Source organism: Ailuropoda melanoleuca, chromosome 7 (assembly GCF_002007445.2).
Source record: "Ailuropoda melanoleuca isolate Jingjing chromosome 7, ASM200744v2, whole genome shotgun sequence".
In the NCBI taxonomy this organism is placed as follows: domain Eukaryota; kingdom Metazoa; phylum Chordata; class Mammalia; order Carnivora; family Ursidae; genus Ailuropoda; species Ailuropoda melanoleuca.
In genome coordinates this window covers 5,399,058-5,421,900 of record NC_048224.1, presented here as the reverse complement: position 1 = coordinate 5,421,900, position 22,843 = coordinate 5,399,058, and the positions used below count along the sequence as shown (strand labels likewise).

Sequence of the window (22,843 nt, the reverse complement as noted above, 5' to 3'; positions counted from 1 at the left end):
TCGAATTTGAAATTTGTACATATGTTTTTGATTCTTCAACTTTTATAAGCCATTTTCCCAGTGAATGAAGTTCTCATTCAATTATCCTAGTCTATGTTGGGAGGGTTGCATCAAAGAGGTAAGCATTCATTCCCCAAACAATTCAAAACAAGCACAAGCCTGAGGGGCTGCTCATTTAGAAAACAAAAACAAACAAACAAACCTTATAAATTACGGCTGCATTTATTGAAAACCCAGTCAATACTTGCAAATCTGAGCCAAAGGTAAAAGTCACTATGATCGGTGGGCTAAATCTCAGGCATGATTTGCAAAACAGCCACATTGCAAATGGTCATCTTTGTGAGGAGTCTTCTTTGAAGATCAGCAGTAGGTTTAGTTATTTGATGATGGTAATTGTCTCTCAAAGCAATGATGATGGACTAGAGAATTGGCTCGTGGTGTTATATCTAAAACGTATTCTGAAGGTTTTAACTTATTCTTTGTATCAGTTTATGTTTTTAATTTCATTTAAAAAATATATCTTGAATCAATGCATTAATGGCATTTTCATTGTGATCTTCTTTCATGAGGTAGACATTCAATAAAAAGGTGAAAACAAGAAGAAAGGTCAAACTTAATTAGGTTTATAAGCCAAAACGTTCACATATACTTTTCAACGTATAAAATGTTCATAAGATGTGAAAAAACTCCTTGACTAATAAAAGACATTATTCACTGTCTTAAAATAACCTGTGAAATATTCCAAAGAGAAATTTGCTATAAGACATATGAACTCTAAAGTATGTTCTATAGGGAGATCAAAGATCTGTGAGAGCATACTGACAGATCTATTCCTTTTATCTAAAAATGTTGTTTTTAACTGAAGTGCTAATACGTCCTTATTCTTGGGATTCAGTATTCTTTAAAAATACCACTGTGGGGGCGCCTGGGTGGCACAGCGGTTAGGCGTCTGCCTTCGGCTCAGGGCGTGATCCCGGCGTTATGGGATCGAGCCCCACATCAGGCTCCTCCGCTAGGAGCCTGCTTCTTCCTCTCCCACTCCCCCTGCTTGTGTTCCCTCTCTTGATGGCTGTCTCTATCTCTGTCGAATAAATAAATAAAATCTTTAAAAATAAATAAATAAAAATACCACTGTGAATAAGAAACATCCATAGATATTTGAAGATTGAAATCATCCCACTTTTGTTAATTGCTTATTAACACATTTAGTATATATTTAATAAAATAGGTAACATCTAATTTGTTTCTCTTTGTGTTTATGAAAACTTGGTGAATATTAATTTATTTAATTGTTGCTTGTACCCTTTCATGAACCTATTAAACCATTGCTTGTAAGTGGAAATGGAAAGAGATTGTTTTAAATAAGATCATTGAGTTGAGACATTTGGAATTCAAACTGTCATCCTCCTAAAATATCATTTTACATGTGTCCTTTACAAAATTGCAGTTTTATCTCAAAAAAGCATGGTCTGTAGATTTAAATTTGCTATTGCTTCCTATGGGACTTTGAAACTATATTTATTTGCACCCTCTTCAAATCCTCCTTCTGTATTAACATATTTCACTTATTACACACCTTTAAAAAACTACATTGTTGAAAACCGTATTGCCCTAAATCTCAAATTTGGCTGAAAGGCCATTCTGTGTAACTGTCTTTCCCCATCATCCACTGTATACTTAATCCCGATAATTAGATTTTTTTGGCCTATCTAATAAATTTGCTTGTGAAATTAACCAATGAATTATCTCGTATTATTTTTTCTTAATAATTATACATTATGTGACATCCTTTGCTTCATTTTTTGAAAACTGTCCCTGTATAATTTTAGATAATGCTTTCTGACAGTAATATAGAGTTGGTTTCAGCTGTTTCTAGAGCCACTTACCTCATACAAAATATTGAAGTTTAGATACCTTGAATTCACATAGTCTCTTTTAAAATATCTAGGAAATAGAAATAAAAATAATATTTCTCACACAGGGTTTCTGTTATGATTAAACAAAATGTATGAAAATTCCTTGGACAGGGATTGACACTGAGTAAATGTTTTCTGTATTTAATACCTATGTTGCTTTTCCTCACCATAGTTAACTCTTTGTCTCCTGGGTGGCTTCTTTCCTTCCTAATGTTTCTATTATAGTTATCTTACAAGGTTTATTCCCTGGCCTCTTTTCTTTTTTATGGACTTTCTTGCTCTGTACGTTCAAATATTAACAGCTATAATGGCAAGTATATACTTTTGTCTTTGGTTTGTCATTGACAATCAGTATCTAAAAATTTCTTTCTCCCTTTTTTAAAGATTATTTATTTATTTATTTGAAAGAGAGTGAGAGAGAGCACAAGCAGGGGGAAGGGGCAGAGGGAGAGGGAGAGGGAGAAGAAGACTCCCCACTGATCAGTGATTCCCAGGCAGGGATCCATCCCAGGACTTTGGGATCATGACCAGAGTTGAAGGCAGACACTTCACAGACTGAGTTACCCAGGAGCCACAGTATCTAAAAATTTCTATTGTCTTCAAAACATTTCCACTTTAGAAAAACTGTTTTCTTCAAACAGACTCTCTGGCTTAGATTTATACAACTGCCCAATGTCCTTTGGAAATGCTAGCCTAATATAATGGGATTTGGGAATCACTTGTCTAATTATGAAATCAATTGTAACAATTGATTTTGTAATTAGGCAAGTGATATATATATATTATATATATTTATTTTTAATACATATATATAAATGGGCATTGTTCAATGGGAAAATGAAAATAAGTAAATCCAGTACTGTGATGATTTACTGATTTGTGAAAAAAAATATTTTGGAGATTTTTAGTCATCTAAAGAGAGTCAATTAATACTTAAACTGTAATCATTTAACTACAAAATAATTTTACATTTTCAGATTTAGATTAGACTAAGTTAGTCTTACTTTAAAGAATTATAGAGCATACCTAATCACTGATCACATTTCTAAATACCATGTTTGATTAAGAATAAGATCATACCATTTAAATAAAAATAATGATGTGTGAGGCAGGGGCTATCAATAAACATAAACTTTTAGTTTGATTAGTTGATTACTTACTCTTAATATTAATGGGCATGTGACTCTTTAAAAGATAAAGCTCAAAGAGTTAACGCTGTATAAAATGTGTAGTTCTCATTCAATGAGATTTTCTTTAGACAAACCGGGGCCTGAGCTTGCAAAAACATACATTGAAAAAAAATTAAAAAAATAAAATACATACTGCTTGAATTACACTAAATTTTTAAACTAAGAAAGTCAAATATTTTCAGTAACAGCTTTTCTAACACTGCTGTTATAGTGCAAAGAGCATTTCTTCAAAACTCTTGAGTGTATCAAATAAAATAGTATATGTCAAAATACTTTGAAACCCATAGCACAATGTAAAATTATTTTCAGTGTGGCAATGATGCCTTAAGATCACTGATACATGAGAAATGGAAATACACTTTATGTCCTACTTTCACATAAAAATCTCTGCATAAATGATAAATGACATATTATTTGACACACTTTAAGAAAGAGACAACATATTTAAAAAATCATATTTTCCTAGTGGAAAATGCTCTCTGAGCTTTGGAAACATAATATGAAACATGCAGACAGATGTGACTACACCAGGATAACTAGAGGGTTATCATAATGGTGGGGGAATTAGACATGCAATATAGTCACTTTCATGCAGGTGAATATCTGAGATACCACAATCTCTCTTGCTTCCTCTTTGTGTGTATATATACATGGATTTTGTATAAGTAGAGATATGAAAGACTACCTGCCTATATGCTGCAAAAGAGAATCCCGAGGGTACTAATAGAATTGATAAATATATTCTTTTTGTAAGGGTGGAGGTTGAAGTAGTGAAATACACAGATATCCATAAACTGCGATAGTGGTACTATCATGTCAATCACAGAAAACAAGGCATTGGCACTTTCAGAATAAAGGTCCTCTATTTGTCACTTGAGAGTAAAACAAATGTATCTTTTCTAGCATCAAGCCTGTTGTAAAGGTGGAGACAAGTACCATTAAGCCTTTATCAACTGCATATTTTCAAGTTAATGTGTTAAACAAAAGTAGATTTAGCTCAATTTGGAGTTTTCCATCCATGTTGCCACAGAACCTGGATAAAGGACACATTTAAAGTGTGGCTCTTTTTTTTTCCCTTTTCTTTCTTTTCTTTCTGTGTGTGTGTGTCTGTGTGTGTGCGTGTGTGTGTGCGAGCTCTCATTTGACAAGATTTGTAATAATTCTATTTTTTATATTTCAGAAGGCAAAATATGAGTGGTGTGTAGGATAAAAAATTAAGAGTATCTATGACCTCTTGTTTCACTTCTGATTTTGCCAAAATCATTGAAAAGGGTTTTTGGTCCAGAAATCTGAACCATTCCTATAGTAAGAGCCCTAAGCTTAGTATGGAGGACTTACAAGAAATACAAGGAATTAATCTAAACTCAAGAACTTTCTAGCATCATCAAAGGAACAAAACCTATGTAAATAAAAAGATAAATGCCCAGAGACATTTTTTGATACTTTGTGATCACTAAGGTTTAAATATGCCCAGCCAGTCCTTTAACATAAAAGAGATAAATTAATCAAGATTTGGGTTTCAATTCCAGTTCATGATACTTAAGCAGGTTTTATAACCTATCTGAGTTTTATTGTCTTGTTCACAATTTGGACACATTAACAGAACCCTTTAGGCTACTTTTTTGAAATATAAAATTTTAAATAATATATAAACTAAATGCACAGGATACAAAAATATATGAATTCTCATATGCCCAATGACAAGATCAATGAAATATTGCTTGTATTTTGAAAGGCCCATTTTGCCCTTGCCCATTGAATCTCTCTCCCTTGGTCATTCTTTCTTTTAAATAAAAAAAACAGTTAATTAATTAACTATTAATTATTTTTTCATTGTTCCTTTTATTTATTTTGTTTTTTATTGTCTTTATAAAAGTAGCATCATATAGTATGCAACTCGCAATTTTCAATGTATAATTTGTGTTTATCCACATTGATATATGCAGTTTAAGTGTATTTATTTTTTACTTTGATTTTTTTGCTGTAAGCATATTAAAAATATAGTTAACCCTTCTCCTGTTCATGGACATTTAAGTTGTTTCTATCCTCAGCATAGTGAAGGCAATGCTTCTATAAATGTCCACGTATATGCTCATGTGCAAAATCTATTCATTTTCATGTCTCTCTCATAATTTTAAGGGACACCTTGATTATAACTTCCTTTATCAAGATGCAATTCTCTCTCTTTCTACAAAAAAAATACCTATTTTATATTCTGACTCTTCTTATTGCAATTTCATTGATTATATATTTGAGTATATGTGTCTGATAGTGTAATTCATTGATTATGTTAACTCTTATTCATGACTTCTTCATCTATCAAGAAACTTAGTTTTTAGAACCATTTTGAACCATTTTTAAAGTGTATCCCTATTAAAATATTTTGCATTTGTTTTAACAAGACCTCAGGTATGGCACTTGTAGGCAGAACTATTTCATACTAAATTTTAAACTTTTCAAGGATTACATAAAAATTTAACACAAGCTATTGCAAAAAATACAGGAAAGTGGAAATGCTTCTAATCTTTTTTTTGATGTTTGGAAAATCCTGATATAAAATAAGGGAAAAAGGTATTAATAAGGAAAGGAAACTAAAACCCAATTTAATTTCCTTCATGATGTAGACATAACCAATCTTCACAAAATATTAGCAAATCTGGTCAAGCAATATAAAATAAAGAGAATACATTATGATGAATTAGGTTTTATCCCCAAAATACGAGGTAGGTGATTTTCAACAAGTCACTATGTAATGAGTCCCTTATATATTCTATTAAATGTATGAAGCTCAGGAGTGCTTGGGTGGCACAATTGGTTAAGCGTCTGCCTTTAGCTCAGGTAATGATCCTGGAGTCCTGGGATCGAGCCCCTTGTCAGGCTTCCTGCTCAGTGGGGAGTCTGCTTCTTCCTCTGTTCCTCAGCCTGCTCCTACTCTCTCTCACTCTCTCTTTCTTTCAAATAAATAAGCACAATATTTAAAAAAAGAAGCTTAACATAAAAGAGTCCATACTATATTTACATGAAGCCCAAGAACAATAAAAACTAATTTAATGTGACAATAATTAAAAATTTATGGGATTAAAACAAACTAAAAAGGGGCATGAAAGAACTCCCATATTTTATGCAGTAAGATATGGATATAGAAAAATGTCAAAACTCACCAAACCAAGCACAGGATTTTTTGTGTTCTCTGTCAATTATACTTCAGTGAAGAAGTAATTGGAAAACAGTGTCATAATGATAACATGAATATCTAAAAACTGCAGTACCACTGGTCTGAAATTGTCTTTTGGATATCACTTGAGATAGAGCAGGAGAAGCAGGCAAAAAAGTCTAATGTCCTTTCAAAGTCTCCTAAGAGATTTGAACTTAATCCTGTAAACTTGAAAAGCAATTGAAAGATGTTCTGTAAAGAAGTGATCTGATGGGTTTTACCTCTTAAAAAGATCACTTGGGCATCAGACACAGTAGGAACAAAATGATGCTGGATATGAATTAATACTATCAGCAGGCTACTGTGGTAAGAAATAATGAGGATCTGAAGTTGAGAAACAGCTGTGGCGATGTAAAATAAAGGGAGATATTTAGAAGTCAGGAAAAATGAAAGTCGCATGTGATGTATATGGAGGCAGTCCAAGCTACCTTTCGGATTTCTGGACTTACAAGAGATTTCTTCAAACATAAGATAGGATGGGAAACGTAAAAGGAAGGACTTCCTTGGAGGATATAACAAATTGCTAATTTGGGCATGTTGAAATTGGTATGCATGTAGACCATGTAAGTAAAAAAAGTCTAGCAAATGATGAAGTGAATTTTGACCTTGGGATAGAAGTTTTTGTTTAGGTTACATTATTCAGAATTCTAAACACATAGGTGGTATGTAAAATCATGGATTTCTATGGGTCATATGCACTGTTTAATGATTAAAAGCTTGCTAAGATATTTTGAAGTTTTATATATTTTTAAACATCATTTGCAGTGGGATTTCCAAGGTGTATGTTTTTGTGAGGAGGGAAAGGTTCTTGAAAACACTGAGGCATACATGAGCACATTTTAATAATTCACCATAGGTTTGATGTAGTCATAGAGTTATCTATGAAACAATATACTTTTAACTTTTTATAATTTTAAATATTTATTAAGCATTTTTAACATGCCCATGCAAAAATGGCAAAGTTAATAACTACAATATAAGAAGACACAAACGCAAGCTAGATTCCTGCCTACATAGGCTAAGAAATAAATTTGCAAAACCATAGATATGATTCAAATAATTAAAAAATTGAATCAATGGTAAATAAGTTAGTTAAATCTAATTGAGTGGTGAAGCATCCTGAGCCAGGGCTCCTGTTGTTTATCTACCTTAATTAGGTGATAAAGTCCAAAGTAGTTAAAAATGATTAAATCTTAAAGTCAAAGAACGGATTTAGGCTGTGAGATAAATCCTGGTTTTAGGAATTACATTTAAGTTCTCAACATTGGCATTGAGAATGAGACTGAACTCAGTCAGCTTCATGTGATTACAGAGAACTCATGCTAGTTACATATGGCTCTAGATACCATTACCTTACCTGACCAAAAATCCAATTTCTAGACAATCTAAGTACACTGAGAAACTCACACTGAACCATTCTGGTCTGTAATTCTAACTCTAAATTCACTTGATATTGTATAATATATAAGGATTTAATCCTGAGAAAGCTTACAAGTATAGTAAGTAATATCAATATCTTTAGTATTTTTATGAGTTTATAAATAATTGTGGATATTTGGTTATTAAGGCATAATATTTAAAATAATCTTGGGGCACCTGGGTGACTCAGTTGTTAAGCATCTGCCTTCAGCTCCGGGCGTGATCACAGTGTTCTGGGATCGAGCCCCGTATCAGGCTCCTCTGCTGGGAGCCTGCTTCTTCCACTCCCACTCCGCCTGCTTGTGTTCCCTCTCTCGCTGGCTGTCTCTCTCTCTCTCAAATAAATAAATAAGATATTTAAAGAAAAAGAAATAATAATAATAATAATCTGATACTACATGATAACAGATATTTTTTATTCCCAACTTAAAATGTTAATTAAATAATTTATTTTAGACTAGTTATTTATCTTGAAATTTAGCTAACTTTGCAAAAACAATAGAATGTTCAGAAAAACTTATACATGGCTGGATTTATAAATTTCAAGGTGGGATTTATAGGACTATGTAAGTGTGTGAATAGAATATGTTTGTTAGACAAAGTGTTTAAAATAAAATACACATATGCATTTTATAATATTTAGAGAAAAATTAAATTCATTTTTAAAATACTTGAGCATTTTGGTAAACAGCTGAAGTACAGAAAGAGAACATTTATAAATGTAATTCATAATATTTACTGAAACTTACTTACCTATATAGTCAAAGTTCTTTTAAGTACAATTACTAAATTTTGCAAACCTGATAAATAATGAAATATTTTAAATCAATTTTCAAAGTTAAAACATAATTAGCATTTGAATTTTTATTTTTTACAAAATGTTATATTGATTTTTAAAGATCATGTAACCCCAAATAATCACATCTGTACATCATCAGAAAACTGAATTTTCACACTGACAAGTGCCACTCGCATCCCTCAACAAAAAGGTAGATATGTTTAAATATCTAATTTATAAATTGAATGTGCAAATCAGTATAATCCCTAGTAAAAAAATCATTTAAACAGTGAATAACTTCACTTTTGAAATTTGATCATGTATTATTTTTCTACTGGTATAATGTATTTGTGTAGTGTATCTCACTTCTAGATTTTATTTTCCTTTAAGAAATGGTGCACAAAACAAATGATCTCTCAGCCTGAATGTACTGTAATGCCAACACATCTATTGATGAAAATTACAATGAACATACATTTTCATAAAATTTTGGGGGGAAACATAAGAGTATAAATAGAGTACCTTCTCTTTCCAATGAAAAACATGAGAAAAAAAATGTTCCCTTAAAATAGCCCTTAAAAAGTTGTAGGTTCTCTGATTTAAAATTACCAACTATACAATTAATTTGAGAATATATGGTTAGAAGAGAGAAAATGTGAAGAAAGGAAAATGTGTGAAAGACTTTTTTAAGGGCAAACAGGTTATTTGATTAAAGGGATATAATTTATGGGGTGCAAATCACAGCATGAGGAAGATACTTGTGTTTAATTAGAAGGATTAAGATGATTATATTTTTTGTATATTTAAATCATTCTAATAATAATGTTACCATATGATTAAGTGTATATAAAAATATATTTATTTTATAAAATTAAAATGTGTCATATGACACTTTTTTCCTCAGCTTCACTGAAAAGGAATATATAACCATATAACATATAATCATATAATGTTGTGTAAGTTTAAGGTGTACAACATGATGGTTTGATATATATAGATATTTTTAAATAATACCACAAACAGATTAGTTAACACATCCATTGCCTTACATAGTTACATTTTTGGTGTGATGAGAACTTTTAAGATCTAGTTTTATGGTAACTTCCAAGTATATAATACAATATTGTTAACTAAAGTTACCATGCTCTACACTATATACCTAGAACCTAATCACCTTATAACTGGAAGTATATACCCTTTGAACAATAGCATCCATTTTCCTCACCCCTGCCCCTGGAAACCACCAATCTACGCTGTGTTTCTATCATCTTTTTTTAAAAATTTCAATTCTGCATTAATGATATCATACAGTATTTTCTTTTTATGCCTATTGCTAAGTATTACATCAAAGTATATTTTTTCCATTTCCTGTTAACAGAAAAAAAAATACATTCATTGGAATTGCAACTCCAATTATGTTGACAAAAAGCTGTGCTAAAATATTTGGTACAGATAAATGGGACACTGGGAAGTTGAACTGTCTTAATTTTAGCTGTGACTAAGCTTTAGTCCACTGCTGCAGCTTCCTAGACCTTGGGAGATCCATCTCGGTTTCCCTTATCTGAAAGTTTTAATGTCAGGTCCTTTCCAAAAATAGACATAGAACTGTGCCAAAATGCATAGACATTCTCTAATGATGAGTAGTTCATTTTAAGAGACATAGAATATTTTATCTCAAACAACAGAAAGTCTTTGTTTACCGTATTTGCCATTTTTAAATAAAAAAAGACACCCAATATTTTTACGTCAATTTCTGTTTTGAACAGAATCATTTTAGTCAACATATCCTCAATTGTCTGTCAAGACTTTTACAGTAATAAGAGCTCAGTTTGTTTATTTTTTACTTTTTTATTTTGTTAAAGATTTTATTCATTCACTTGACAGAAAGAGGCAGTGCATGAGCAGGGGGAGCAGCAGAAGAAAAGGGAGAAGCAGGCTCCCCACTGAGCATAAAACCCCATGTGGGACTTGATCCCAGGATGCTGGGAACATGACCTGAGCCAAAAGCAGACAGTTAACCGATTGAACCACGAAGGCACCCCAAGAGCTCAGTTTAAACTATGAAATTTAAATATGTATTCTTTTATTTTTTTAAAGAGTTTTTATTTATTTGACAGAGATATAGATATCCTGCGAGAGAGGGAACAACAGCAGAGGGAGTGGGAGAGGAAGAAGCAGGCTTCCAGTGGAGGAGTCTGATGTGGGGCTCGATCCCAGAACTCTGGGACTACACCCTGAGCCGAAGGCAGACGCTTAACGACTGAGCCACCCAGGCACCCTGAGCCACCCAGGCGCCCCTAAAATTTGTGTTCTGAAAACTTATCCTTTATTGTTGTGTGTGGATTATGAAATATACAGGTAACTGATACTGAAATCAAAGCAGTAACAGAGTGGAGACTGAGAAACATGAACTATGAACAAAAGTTATGGTATTTTTTATCTTGGACAGTGCTTTTTTATCTAAAGAATAATATACACGTGTGGAAGCACATGCATGCACATGCATAATTTCATTTTATATTTAAAAATTTGTGTACATTTTGTAGAGTTTACATACACATATAAAAAGGAGATTTATGATTTGTGACAAAATGTTTTATTTCAATACAAATGACTAAATTATCATGAAAAAAATTGTATTTCCTTGATATAATGACAAAACTACAGGTGTTTTATTATGTATTGGGGTGATGGGGTAGGACTGAAGCAAAAGCATGAAAAGAACAAAGTAGATGCATTCTTCTCTGAAGATGGCCTTGCTACACAAATTTAAACCTAATATTCTCCACATCTTATCTATATGACATTATTTTTTAAATTATTTCTTCTGAAATTATATGTATATTTGAATTTGGACACAGTTAACATTTTTACCCTTTTCTTCATGTGATCCTATAGACCCTCACTGATAAAAGCTCATTTGTAAGTAGAAATGCTCATTCTAAACTTTTTAATGATAATTCTGTCTATCCACTAGACTTGAATCCTTTTCAATTCAAGTATGTGTTACCTAGACCAGTGTTTAATCCCCACTTTCCTATGTCCATCCTAGCTCAGGTTAGTTGAACTTGGTCATGTCTAACCCATGAACATGAAATGTATTTCCTTTTATTTGTGTTTTCATTCTATGTTTCTGCAGTTAACAATACTGTATTGTACACATAAAAAATTTGTTAAAAGAGCGGATCTCATTCAAGTGTTCTTATCACAAAGAAACCACTATTTTAGACAATCATATGTGACTCTGCTTTCTCTGAACACCAGTAAAATGAGGTAAAAGAAATATGTATATGTATACTGAACAAGAGAACAGAAAAAGTGCCAACAAAATCCTGCAGATGAGTGATGAACAAATTTTTAAAAATTTATCAGAGTAGAAAAAGCTGAATTTTATATAATAAAAAGGGGAAAGCTGCAATTTTGTTAGAGGAACTCTATTCCAGATATTCAATACGTCCAGGTTCCAGATGTTGTGAAGGAAACAGTACAATATGAGATTGAAAGCAGAAAGACTGTTTTAAACACTGTGCAAGTTACACGTGGGAATCACTCTCCAGCCCTGGCAATCAGGTTATTGCCCTTCAGCAGGGGAGCTGGACTTATAGAAACAAAATAGAATGGAGAGCAGACAGGAGATTCTGAATGGTTTTAAACCAACTGAATTCAATAAAACCTGTGCCTATTGACTGATAAGATGTCCGTCTATCTTTCCAAATCATATCTCAAATTCTGACTATTATAATTTCTAAGAAAAAATTGGACTAAAACATAAGAAAACAATAAAACATAAAAACTTCTTTAGAAAAAATATAAAAATATAAAAAGTCCTGTGTTTAGGTAGAAATGTCCGTAACAGTGAATGCATATTATACATACACGTGTATGCACACTCACACTAATTTGGGCCAAAGTCTCAAAATACTAAAGTATATAAACCTAAATAAAGTTTAAATAACCATATTAGGGTGGGTTCCATGGTTTTCAAAAATAAAAGATGTAGAAATCATATCTGATTTCAACTTAAACATAAAACATCATTAAATCAACTCAGTGATGTTATGAATGGTTAAAATGCTATGACTACTGGGAATTGAAAGGAAGCAAAAGTTATATTTCTGAGATGGTGATGAAAAGTAGGTCAAATGTGGGCAGCCAGAGGCAGACGTGCATATATAATAGGAATCCTTATCATTTATTTATTTTATAATTTACGCAGAGACTCATTCATGCATCAAAGACTTTATAATTCAGTTTTAGAATGATTATAAGATGATCTTTAAGGTAGACTTACAAACCTCTCAGAAATATTAATCACACTATTAGCAACTCAACTTTAAATGATTTAAGAGAAATCCCTGGGGAAGAAGTAGTAGTTGTGTGGCCTTCCTTGTGTATGTTAATGTTTGTTTGCTTTGCCCTCTCTTATGACTTCTTCTCCAAGTAATCATAGATTAAATGTAAATGAAAAGACATGGAGTTAAGCCAAAAGAAATTCCAAAATTAAATGTATATAAGCAGCATAGTACAAATATAGTGTTCAGAAATAGTTCATTTAGTTGTCCTCACCATATATCAGATTTAGTTCTCACTCCTGGAATTATTCACTTGACAAAATATATTCACAAATAATCACAGGGTGAATTTATCCCATCATTAACATTCACTTTATGATTTTCTACCAATTATAACAAAGATTTTCATTTCCTGTGATTTTCACCTTAGTATTATGAAAACAACTTCAATTGGCAATTAGAATTGAAAAAATTTCTGATTGAATCTAAGTTACTCTCACAGTGTTGTTTATATTTATGAAAGGGATTTTACTCATTTTTAAAATTGAAGACTAAAAGTAAATCCAACCATTGTCACATAAAACATTACATAAATAATAAGTTAACAACCCAGCAGGCTAAATATTAGAAATGAATACCAAGAAAGTTTTCTTTTATAATGTAATTTTATAGACCATAGGTACTTTCTAATTTTTTAGAAGAAGTCTTTATTAGATACAGTGCCTTGTTTTAAATGTCTCTTTCCATACACATCCATAAATTATATTTTGTTCCTCTGGAGACTATAAACTATTGATTTCAGTCAAGCTTCTTTTCACTTATGACCACATATATACATACAAAATAATTTGGCTCCCTAAATAAGATACTGTCTACCAGCAATGAGCCAGATGCTGATTTTATTTTTGAAACAGCAACATGCCACTAAGTTTAGCTATTTCAATAAAATATCCAATAAAAAATTCCAACCAGCTATTTTTGAGAATTGGACAAGTTTATTCTGAAATTTAAAGTAAATCCAAATCTCCTAGAATAGTCAAAGCAATTTTTAAGTGAAAAATAAAGGATGAATTAGAATACATAAAGGTACAGTAGTAGTAGTAATAGTAGTAGTAGTAGTAGTGAAAGGAGAGAAATGTATATCAAGGAAGGTAGTTAAAGGCACATACATCACGTCATACATATACATTGACTTAACATGGAGTCATAGACCTTATTTAAAAAATTATTATAACTGTAACACTTCTAGAAGAAAACAGCGCAAACTATTTCTGTCTTGCTTAAGGGCAAAGATTTCTCAAACTCTACACGGATGTACATACAATTAAAAATAAAAATTGAAAACAAATAAAAATATAATTGATAATTTGCTCTTTGAAACATAGCTATCAAATGAAAAATACAACACTACATGGCAGAGATTGTTTTAGTACATATATCTGGTAAAGAACTCATGTACAAGAAATGAGACATTAATAGGAAGATAAAAAATTAAGTATCAACAAATTTCAACATAAAATGATATTAGATGTAAAGCAACTGGAACTCTCATACACTGCTAGAACAGATTTAAAATGGTATGAACACTTCAGATATCATTGGTATGTTCCTTATAAAGTTCACTATGCACCATTCACATAGCTTGGCCTTTACCAAGTAATATAAAAACAGAAGGCCACAGAAAGAATTAACAAGAATAGCTTGTTATAGCAGCTGTAATTCTAACAGCCAAAAATGGTAAACAACTCAAATGCTTCTCAATAGGTAATTGATAAATGTGGTATCTCCATGCTACTACATAACATTACTCAGTATTAAGAAGGAACGATCAATACATACAACAACATGATAGATCTCAAAATCACTGTTTGGTGAAAGAAGTTAGACACCGAAATGTACCAAAAAAATATACAAAATTCTAGGGAACTCAAACTTATATGTAAAACAAGCGAGAATATTATTGATTCTATGGTGCCAAAGTATAGGAAGTGATTGACTACAGTGGTACAAAAAAATATTGATGGGTTATGGAAATGTTCCGTCTCCTGATTTTCCTATGGTTTTGTGGGTGTACATTTGTTAATACTCCTCAAATTTTACACTTTAACTGGGCACATTGATGTCAAAAAAAAAAAAAAAGGAAGGTTCACAGGAACTATCATGTAATAAGACTTTCTATATTCTTAAGCTTTCAGCATTTTCAATATTCCTGTTTTTAAGTAATGATATTATGATATATCACTTGCTATGAAAATTCAATGCCTACTAAAATATATAAATGCAAATGAATAGATATATCCACTGTTTATAGCAAATGTCACAATTTTAATTCATCCTAATTTTAAAATATTAATTTATAACACATATATCTAAAAGTAATTAGACTTGGAAATATCTTTGATCTTTAGCCTCTTATCTTAATGCTTAGTAACACAAAATTTATTACACTGATATTACTAAAGATATTTTAGGCAGTAGTTTCGAGGACATATGCTGGGGTCACAACCAAAGCTAAGAAAATTATGCATATGTATGAATGTACTGAGACAAAGTCTGAACCCTTGCAAAATTAGCCATTTTTGACCTTTAGTATTAGTGGCCTATCTCAGGATGCAAATCCATAAAGATAGTGCTAGAACACTATTACTGAACGACCTTCTTTTACTCTGTATTGTTTGTTTAAGTATTTAGTGTGAGAATAAAATGTGCTCATCCATAAAAGAATATTACCATAATTCATGTGAGTTATTATAACTATTTTGAAAACAATAAGCCTTCCTCTCAAAATTCAGCCTTTGATAGTTTAAAGTAAATTCTTTTTTTAATTTTAAAAATAGCTATATTGAGGTATTATTAATACATAAAAATTGCACATATTTAATGTATACAATTTGACAAGATTGGACGTACATATATATTTGTAAAACCATGCACAAATAGAGTAATAGACATACTCATTACTTCCAAAAGCTTCCTCATGTCCCTTTTTTTTAATATGAATATATTCTAATATAATTTAAGAAAATACTGTTCTATGTTTATATAAAATCTTACTGCTCAAATGCATAAGGTTCTCCATGGATATTAAGTTCTTTTGAAAAGATGTAATTTTTATTTATTTTTATTTTTTTAGTAATAATTTTTTATTATGTTATGTTATGTTAGTCACCGTACAGTATATCCTTAGTTTCCGTGATTCATTATTTGCGTATAACACCCAGTGCACCAGGAAATATGTGCCCTCCTTAATATCCATCACTGGCCTATCCCAGTCCCTCACCCTCCTCCCTTCTGAAGCCCTCAGTTTGTTTCCCAGAGTCCACAGTCACTCATGGCTCATTCCCCCTTCTGTTTACTCCCCCTTCATTCTTCCCTTCCTTCTCCTACCGATCTTCCTATTTCTTATGTTCCATAAATGAGTGAAACCATAGGCTAATTGTCTTTCTCTGCTTGACTTATTTCACTTAGCATAATCTCCTCCAGTCCTATCCATGTTGCTGCAAATGTTGGGTAATCGTTCTTTCTGATGGCTGAGTAATATTCCATTGTATATATGGACCACATCTTCTTAATCCAGTCATCTGTTGAAGGGCATCTCAGCTCCTTCCACAATTTAGTTATTGTGGACAATGCTGCTATGAATATTGGGGTGCATATGGCCCTTCTCTTCACTATGTTTGTATCTTTGGGGTAAATACCCAGTAGTGCAATTGCTGGATCATAGGGTAGCTCAATTTTTAACTTGTTAAGGGACCTCCACAGTTTTCCGAAGTGGCTGTACCAACTTGCATTCCCACCACCAGTGTAAGAGGGAGAAAAGATATAATTTTTTTTAAAAATTTTAATGCTAGTACAGTTACCATAGAGTGTTGTATTAGTTACAGGTGTATAATATAGTGATTCCACAATTCTATACATTAGTCAGTGCTCATCAGTGTAAGTGTACTCTCTAATCCCCATCACCTATTTCACCCATCCACCCACCCACCTCCTCTCTGGTCACCATCTGTTCGTTCTCTATAGTAAAGAGTCTGTTTTTTGGTTTGTCTCTTTTTTCTTTTTTCATTTGTTTTATTTTAAAGTAAGTTCCTGAGACTAAAGAGTTTCCCTTCATATCTATAGCCCCACTCTCCCACATAGTGTCCCATACAGAGTAGGTATTTTGTATATTTACTGAATATATATGTAGATACATCACACTGCTTAATCAGGAGGTTAAATAGAACCTCTGACTATGCTCTAGCTTTAGAGACATAAAGCAATTTGAATGCTTAGGAAATTAAAAGCTTTAGATAGATTTTACTAACAAAATAAACTCAGCATGACAATGGGGTGAATACTCTTCCTAATACATATTGTGTAGCCTGTGAACATTTTATCCTAATCATAATAAAGCTGTTATTTATCTCTCCCAAGCCTGCAAATATATATTCTATTCTCATTCTCCAATTATCTTTTATTTTTTTTCATTTTCTAGGTATTAAAGATAATCTGGCTAATTTGGAACAATATTATTGGAGAACTTTCTACATCCTTTTTGCTATAGGAGGACAAAGAAAAGGAAGTGAGAGAATTCAGTTTATTGAATATTTACTGAGTACTTCAATATATTACACAAAGTGTTTGGGATAGAATAAATAGTAGGACATTTTGTTTTTCTTCTTTGCAGTCTGTAGGAAGAATTTACAGACTAATGAGGATCAATAATAGATTGAGATAACTTTGTTGGAAGTTGGAAATTGCATCTAATGATTATCATTATTTTTAAAAGTTAACTTATTCCATACATGAAGATTAGAATTTCACTTCCTGGTCTTGTTTTAAGTCATTTGCTACAGCTATATGTAAGAATTAAAAAAGAGAGAGAAAGGGGGCAAAATTTCATCAGGTTTTGTTTGATAAATGATTTAAAGCAACTTATCTGCTGGTAAAACAATATAGTTTTTCCACAACCTCTTCAATAAATCTTTTCCTTTTTGTCAAGGGAATTTTTCTGCAAGTAATGCAAAGAATGCAAGAAAAAGATGGAATTATGTAGTTTCATTTCAAAAAAGCAAATATATAACATATTACAAGGCAACATATTTATATTAGTCTGGATAATATTATACTTGTGTATTTAAGCAGTGCTACTTGGAACTATCTGGTTTTGAAGTGAGAATCAACATATATGTTTTATACCTTTTCTTTTAATAATATTTCAAAGTATATAACCTAAATTAAAAATATTTTTTTCAAAATAGTTGAGATATTGGAATTCTCAAAAATAAATAATAATCTCAAGAAACTAAGTATTTTTTAATCCTCAGAATTATGTATGGAATATAAAGTACTATGTTAATCATATGCTTTGAGAGTTATTTTCAAGCGCCAGATAAGACTCATTAAAAGATTTGAATAGTTGTACTCTATGCTACTTCTGCTTAACTCTTACATAAAATAGTGAGCAATTAAGCCCAATACAAGTAATTCTATTACAAAATACATATTATTTTGAGCTTAATTAAATCCTCCATTCGTTGCATGGCAGCTGTAGTCACTTCTACTCAATTTAAAAAAGGAAATACATTCTTTAATAATTCATAATATGAGTAAGAGATTCAAAATTCTAATTGAAATGGCACTACTGACAATTTATATGAATTCTTCCAATCAATTATAGTTACATAATTATTTTAAAAGTTAGGGTGATACTTAATTTTTTTTAGTGTTCAAAATAAAATACAATATAGTCCAGTTTGGAAATTTAAACAGATATCATGATAAGACTTTTGGTATGAAATTTTGTCATTTTCTAAATAAACATACAAGAATTATACCTAAGTGAAATCATGTGTGTTTTTCTGGGTCACAGCAGGAGGGACTTGGTGGTGGTTCTAAATTCCTGCAAGTCAAAGAACCATGTAGTCTGGCAGTAGCTACAATCTTGAGAGATAATGTATTTCAGCAGTACATAAAATTCTAAATTAAAAGCTGTTATCTCAAAACTTTTAAAACATTATTTATATTTTTATTGCAACTGATTCTCATTTATTTATTTATTTATGACCCATATTTCTTCTTCAGGGAAGTTTTGAAAATTTCTCTTGTTTTAGATGTACTTAAATTTTACTACCCTATGTCTGTGTGCTTACAACTCAATAGACCCTTTTGATCAGAGATCTTATGTTTTCTCCTCGTTCTGGGAAATTTCCTATTCTTATTTATTTAATAACTGCTTCTCTTTATTCTCTCTTTTTTCTCCTGGAACTAATCTTAGGAGGATGTTCATATTCCTGTCATTCAAATTTTGTGTTTTTCCTCATTCTTTTCATATATTACTTGGTAAAGATGCAAGTTTTCTAGTTAGACTGGATTTGAATCCCGTTTCAATTACTTGCAAAATGTGTAACTTAGACCAAATTAACAAATATTTCTCTGCTTCCATTTCATCATTTACAAAGGGTGAAAAGTAATAGTAGCTCTATCGAAAGATCAGCATTAGTCCATAGCTTCAACTTTCACTTACCCAGAGAAATACCAAGATTTAAAATGGTACACCTAGAATACTTTACTGTTAACAATCACATGCTTATTTCTCCAAAATCAGCCATTTGAATCCTGTGTCTATAGCTCCTACCTTCCCATCTTATACTTTATTTTTTTCCCAGGTGCTGAATGTAGCTCTCCATTAATGAGTCCCTGTGCTTTGTGTGTTTGGGAGGCATTGGGGGGGGTACTTAGAGAGTCAAGCAGAAGGTTAGTATTTCATATATTTATTTAATAATTTTTACGAGAATGGGAAGTCAATCTTCTCTGTGATTCTCAGAACTTCCATAGATTAAGAAGAATGTTTTAGGCCACGATTGTGAAGATTATGTTTTGTTTTTGTTGTTCTGATCCACTGCATGATTCAAAATGTAGTCTAACCTCTTTGGGTCTTGTCTTTTTGAGTGAGACCCTTCTATCTCTGTTACTCAAGTACTGATTTCTATTAATACTGCAGAGTATGATCATAGGTCTCAAGCACATCTCTAGATACCACCAAGGTGGTTCCAGAGATAATGTCAGTTCTAAATTTCTTCTTCAGATTTCAGACACAAGCTTTTGAAATTGTTTTAGCTTTTGTGGAATAAAAGAGCTATCATTTTCTCCCCTAACTTTCTACGACTTTAAACTTATTTCAAATGCTATCCTCTGGTATATCTTTCTCATTCAGCATAGTTACTGAGTCAATATTCAAATAATATCTTTTAAAAATTCAATAGCAGATAGGCCTACTTGAATTTCCATGGTGCTTAATACCATAACAATATTGATAAAATGATATTTAAAATTATTTTTTATAATAAAAATGAATACTCACCTAGAACAAGAAATGTACATTTAATGTTCATTTAATTCTTATATAAAATCCAAGTAGTAATACAAATTTTTACAAATGTGAAATAGTGGCTTACTAGGATCACATGGCAATTCATAGAATCCTAGTCTCTCTTGACCCAAATTAATGTCCTCTGCTGTCCTCTAATGTCCTTTAAAATTTAACACATAGTGGCGCCTGGGTGGCTCAGTCATTAAGCGCCTGCCTTCGGCTCAGAGTGTGATCCCAGAGTCCTGGGATTGAGCTCCGCATTGGGCTCCCTGCTCTGCTGGGAGCCTGCTTCTTCCTCTCCCACTCCCTCTGATTGTATTTCCTCTCTCCCCGGCTAGCTCTCTCTCTGTCAAATAAATAAATAAAATCTTTTAAAAAAATTTAATACATAAAACTATGATTTTCATTAGATGTAGCCTATAATTTTTATTATTACTTTTTCTGCAAAGAGCAATTTTAAGTTTTTTGAAAATTCTGGTGATTCCAGGGGAGTCCTTATACTAACAGTTACCCAACTATATATTTGATTGCTTCAAAACAATTACAATTTTCCACAAAAGTTGACCTTATTCTTTTTTAAAAAAGCTTATTTTTCTAGTGATGAATGCTGACTGATCTGAGACCACTCATTAGCAATCTACCATTGAGGATGTAGTTACAATTTTAGTTGAAGTGTTCAGAGAAATAAAACTGTTTGCCATTTCCAAATTGATCCAGGATTTAACCATGTTATGTGGGACAAAAAAACAACCAAATAAAAATAGACATATTAGAGATGAACCTGATATCTAAAGATAGTTTTCATTGTTTTATTCTATTTTTTATTCAATTGAAGTTTGGACAATATAATGATTGATAACAAAGACTGTCTAATGTAGCATACTTTGGCATTAATTTTATTATGACAAAATCTTGATAAAAGTAACACCATTGTTTCCAGTTTTTTTTTTTTTTAGGAGCCTACTACTTATTTTACAAATTATGCATGTCATTTACCTCTACTGTATTGTAGTATATAGACAAATCTTCATTTTGCTAGTTTTGTTCCCACAATTATTTTGTATCACAGAATGAATGGTAAAATGAAATATATAAATGTTAAAAATATGTTACTGAAAAACATATGATAGAAAATGGAATGAAGTGACAGATTAGAGAATTGATGTTTTGTTCATAATTATTCAAAAATACCTAGCATTGCACCTTTTCTCTTATACAAGCTGTTTTATAGCTTCAAATGAACCTTCTGGAGACCACAGCCACTGACAGTGCACGATTATCCACATTGTACCATTATCTGTCTATATATTTAAGCTCTGTCTAGTTTTCAACCACTCAATAAAATCTCTTTCAAAATGTATATAAAATTAGCATTATTTCCTTCTAGATGAGTAAATCTTAAAGGTCACAATTTTCATTTTCAACTCTACAGCTCCCACAAATTTTGATAATAACTGTTAATCAACACATTGTAATAGCTGATTTTCGTTTAATTTCCTTCTTTCTATTTAAGATGTTCAACATAAATTGTAACCTCTGTAATTTACTGCAACTTTAAAAAAAATAGCATGTAGTTCTTGGTAAACCATGTGCAAACTGTCCGTACCAAGCTCTTAAGAAAATAAAAACAAACAATTCCTAGTACAGGCAATGGAATCAAGGCAGAGTACATAATCATCATTGTAGAGCCTTAAGAAAATTATACACATGTGTAATTTTTTTTCTTGCTGAATAACAAATTACCATTCATATAGCAACTTAAAACCAAACAAATTTAGTATTTCAGTTTGCATGGGTCAAGAGGGTGGGTGTAGTTAACTGGGTTCTCTACTTAGGGTTTCATCAGGCTGAAAGCAAGCATATCTAGGGGTCCAATTCTCATCTCATTCTTGGGATCCTCTTCTAAACTCCCAAGTTGTTAGCAGGATTCATTTCTTTGTCATGTGACTGAGGTCCAGGATTGTTTTTTGGCTATCAGCCAAGGAACACTCAGCTCCTAGAGGCCACCTGTGGGCTTTATAACATGACTCTCATAGAAAGTTCACAACATAGCTGTTTACTTTTTTTCAGGGCTAGCCGGAAAATGTCTGCTGTTGCTTCCTGACCCTTTTAAGGGCTCACTGGATAGATCAGACTCAAAGTTAGCTGAGTAGATACCTTAATTACCTATGAAAAAGATTCTTTTGCTGTATGTGATAACACAATCATGGGAGTGATAACTTATCATAATCACAGGCTCTACCTACACTCAAACAGAGGGGGTAACATATGGTGTGTACTCTGGAGGGCAGAAACCTCAGAGAACATCTTAGAACATCTTAGAAGTCAGCCTGCCACCCAGGGCTCAAATTAATTTCAGGGTCAGAATCATTACATTAGACTTGAACATCATTGCTTGCTGAATACTGTGATTATGGTCTTACGTGGTAGACCCTGATGATTATGGCTGGATTAGGGTCACCATTCATACTGGTATGGATGAGCTATGGAGTTTCCAAGGATTTAAAATTGTCAATGTTAAAACTGTGACTTACATGGGAAAACTACGATGGTTTGTCATGTTAGTCTTGATTCTCCACCTCATGGAAGTACTGACCATTACCTTCACCTACAGTCCACTGGAAACAGAAAAGGGACATTGAGAAGCCATTGTGTTTCGTATTTATCATCTGTATCTCAC

At 32.0% G+C, this 22,843-nt stretch overlaps 1 pseudogene; it reads left to right on the top strand.

Moving 5' to 3' along the window:
• The first annotated feature begins 275 nt into the window (after window positions 1-275).
• LOC100469892 overlaps window positions 276-22,843 on the top strand; it is a 158,945-nt pseudogene continuing 136,377 nt past the window's right edge.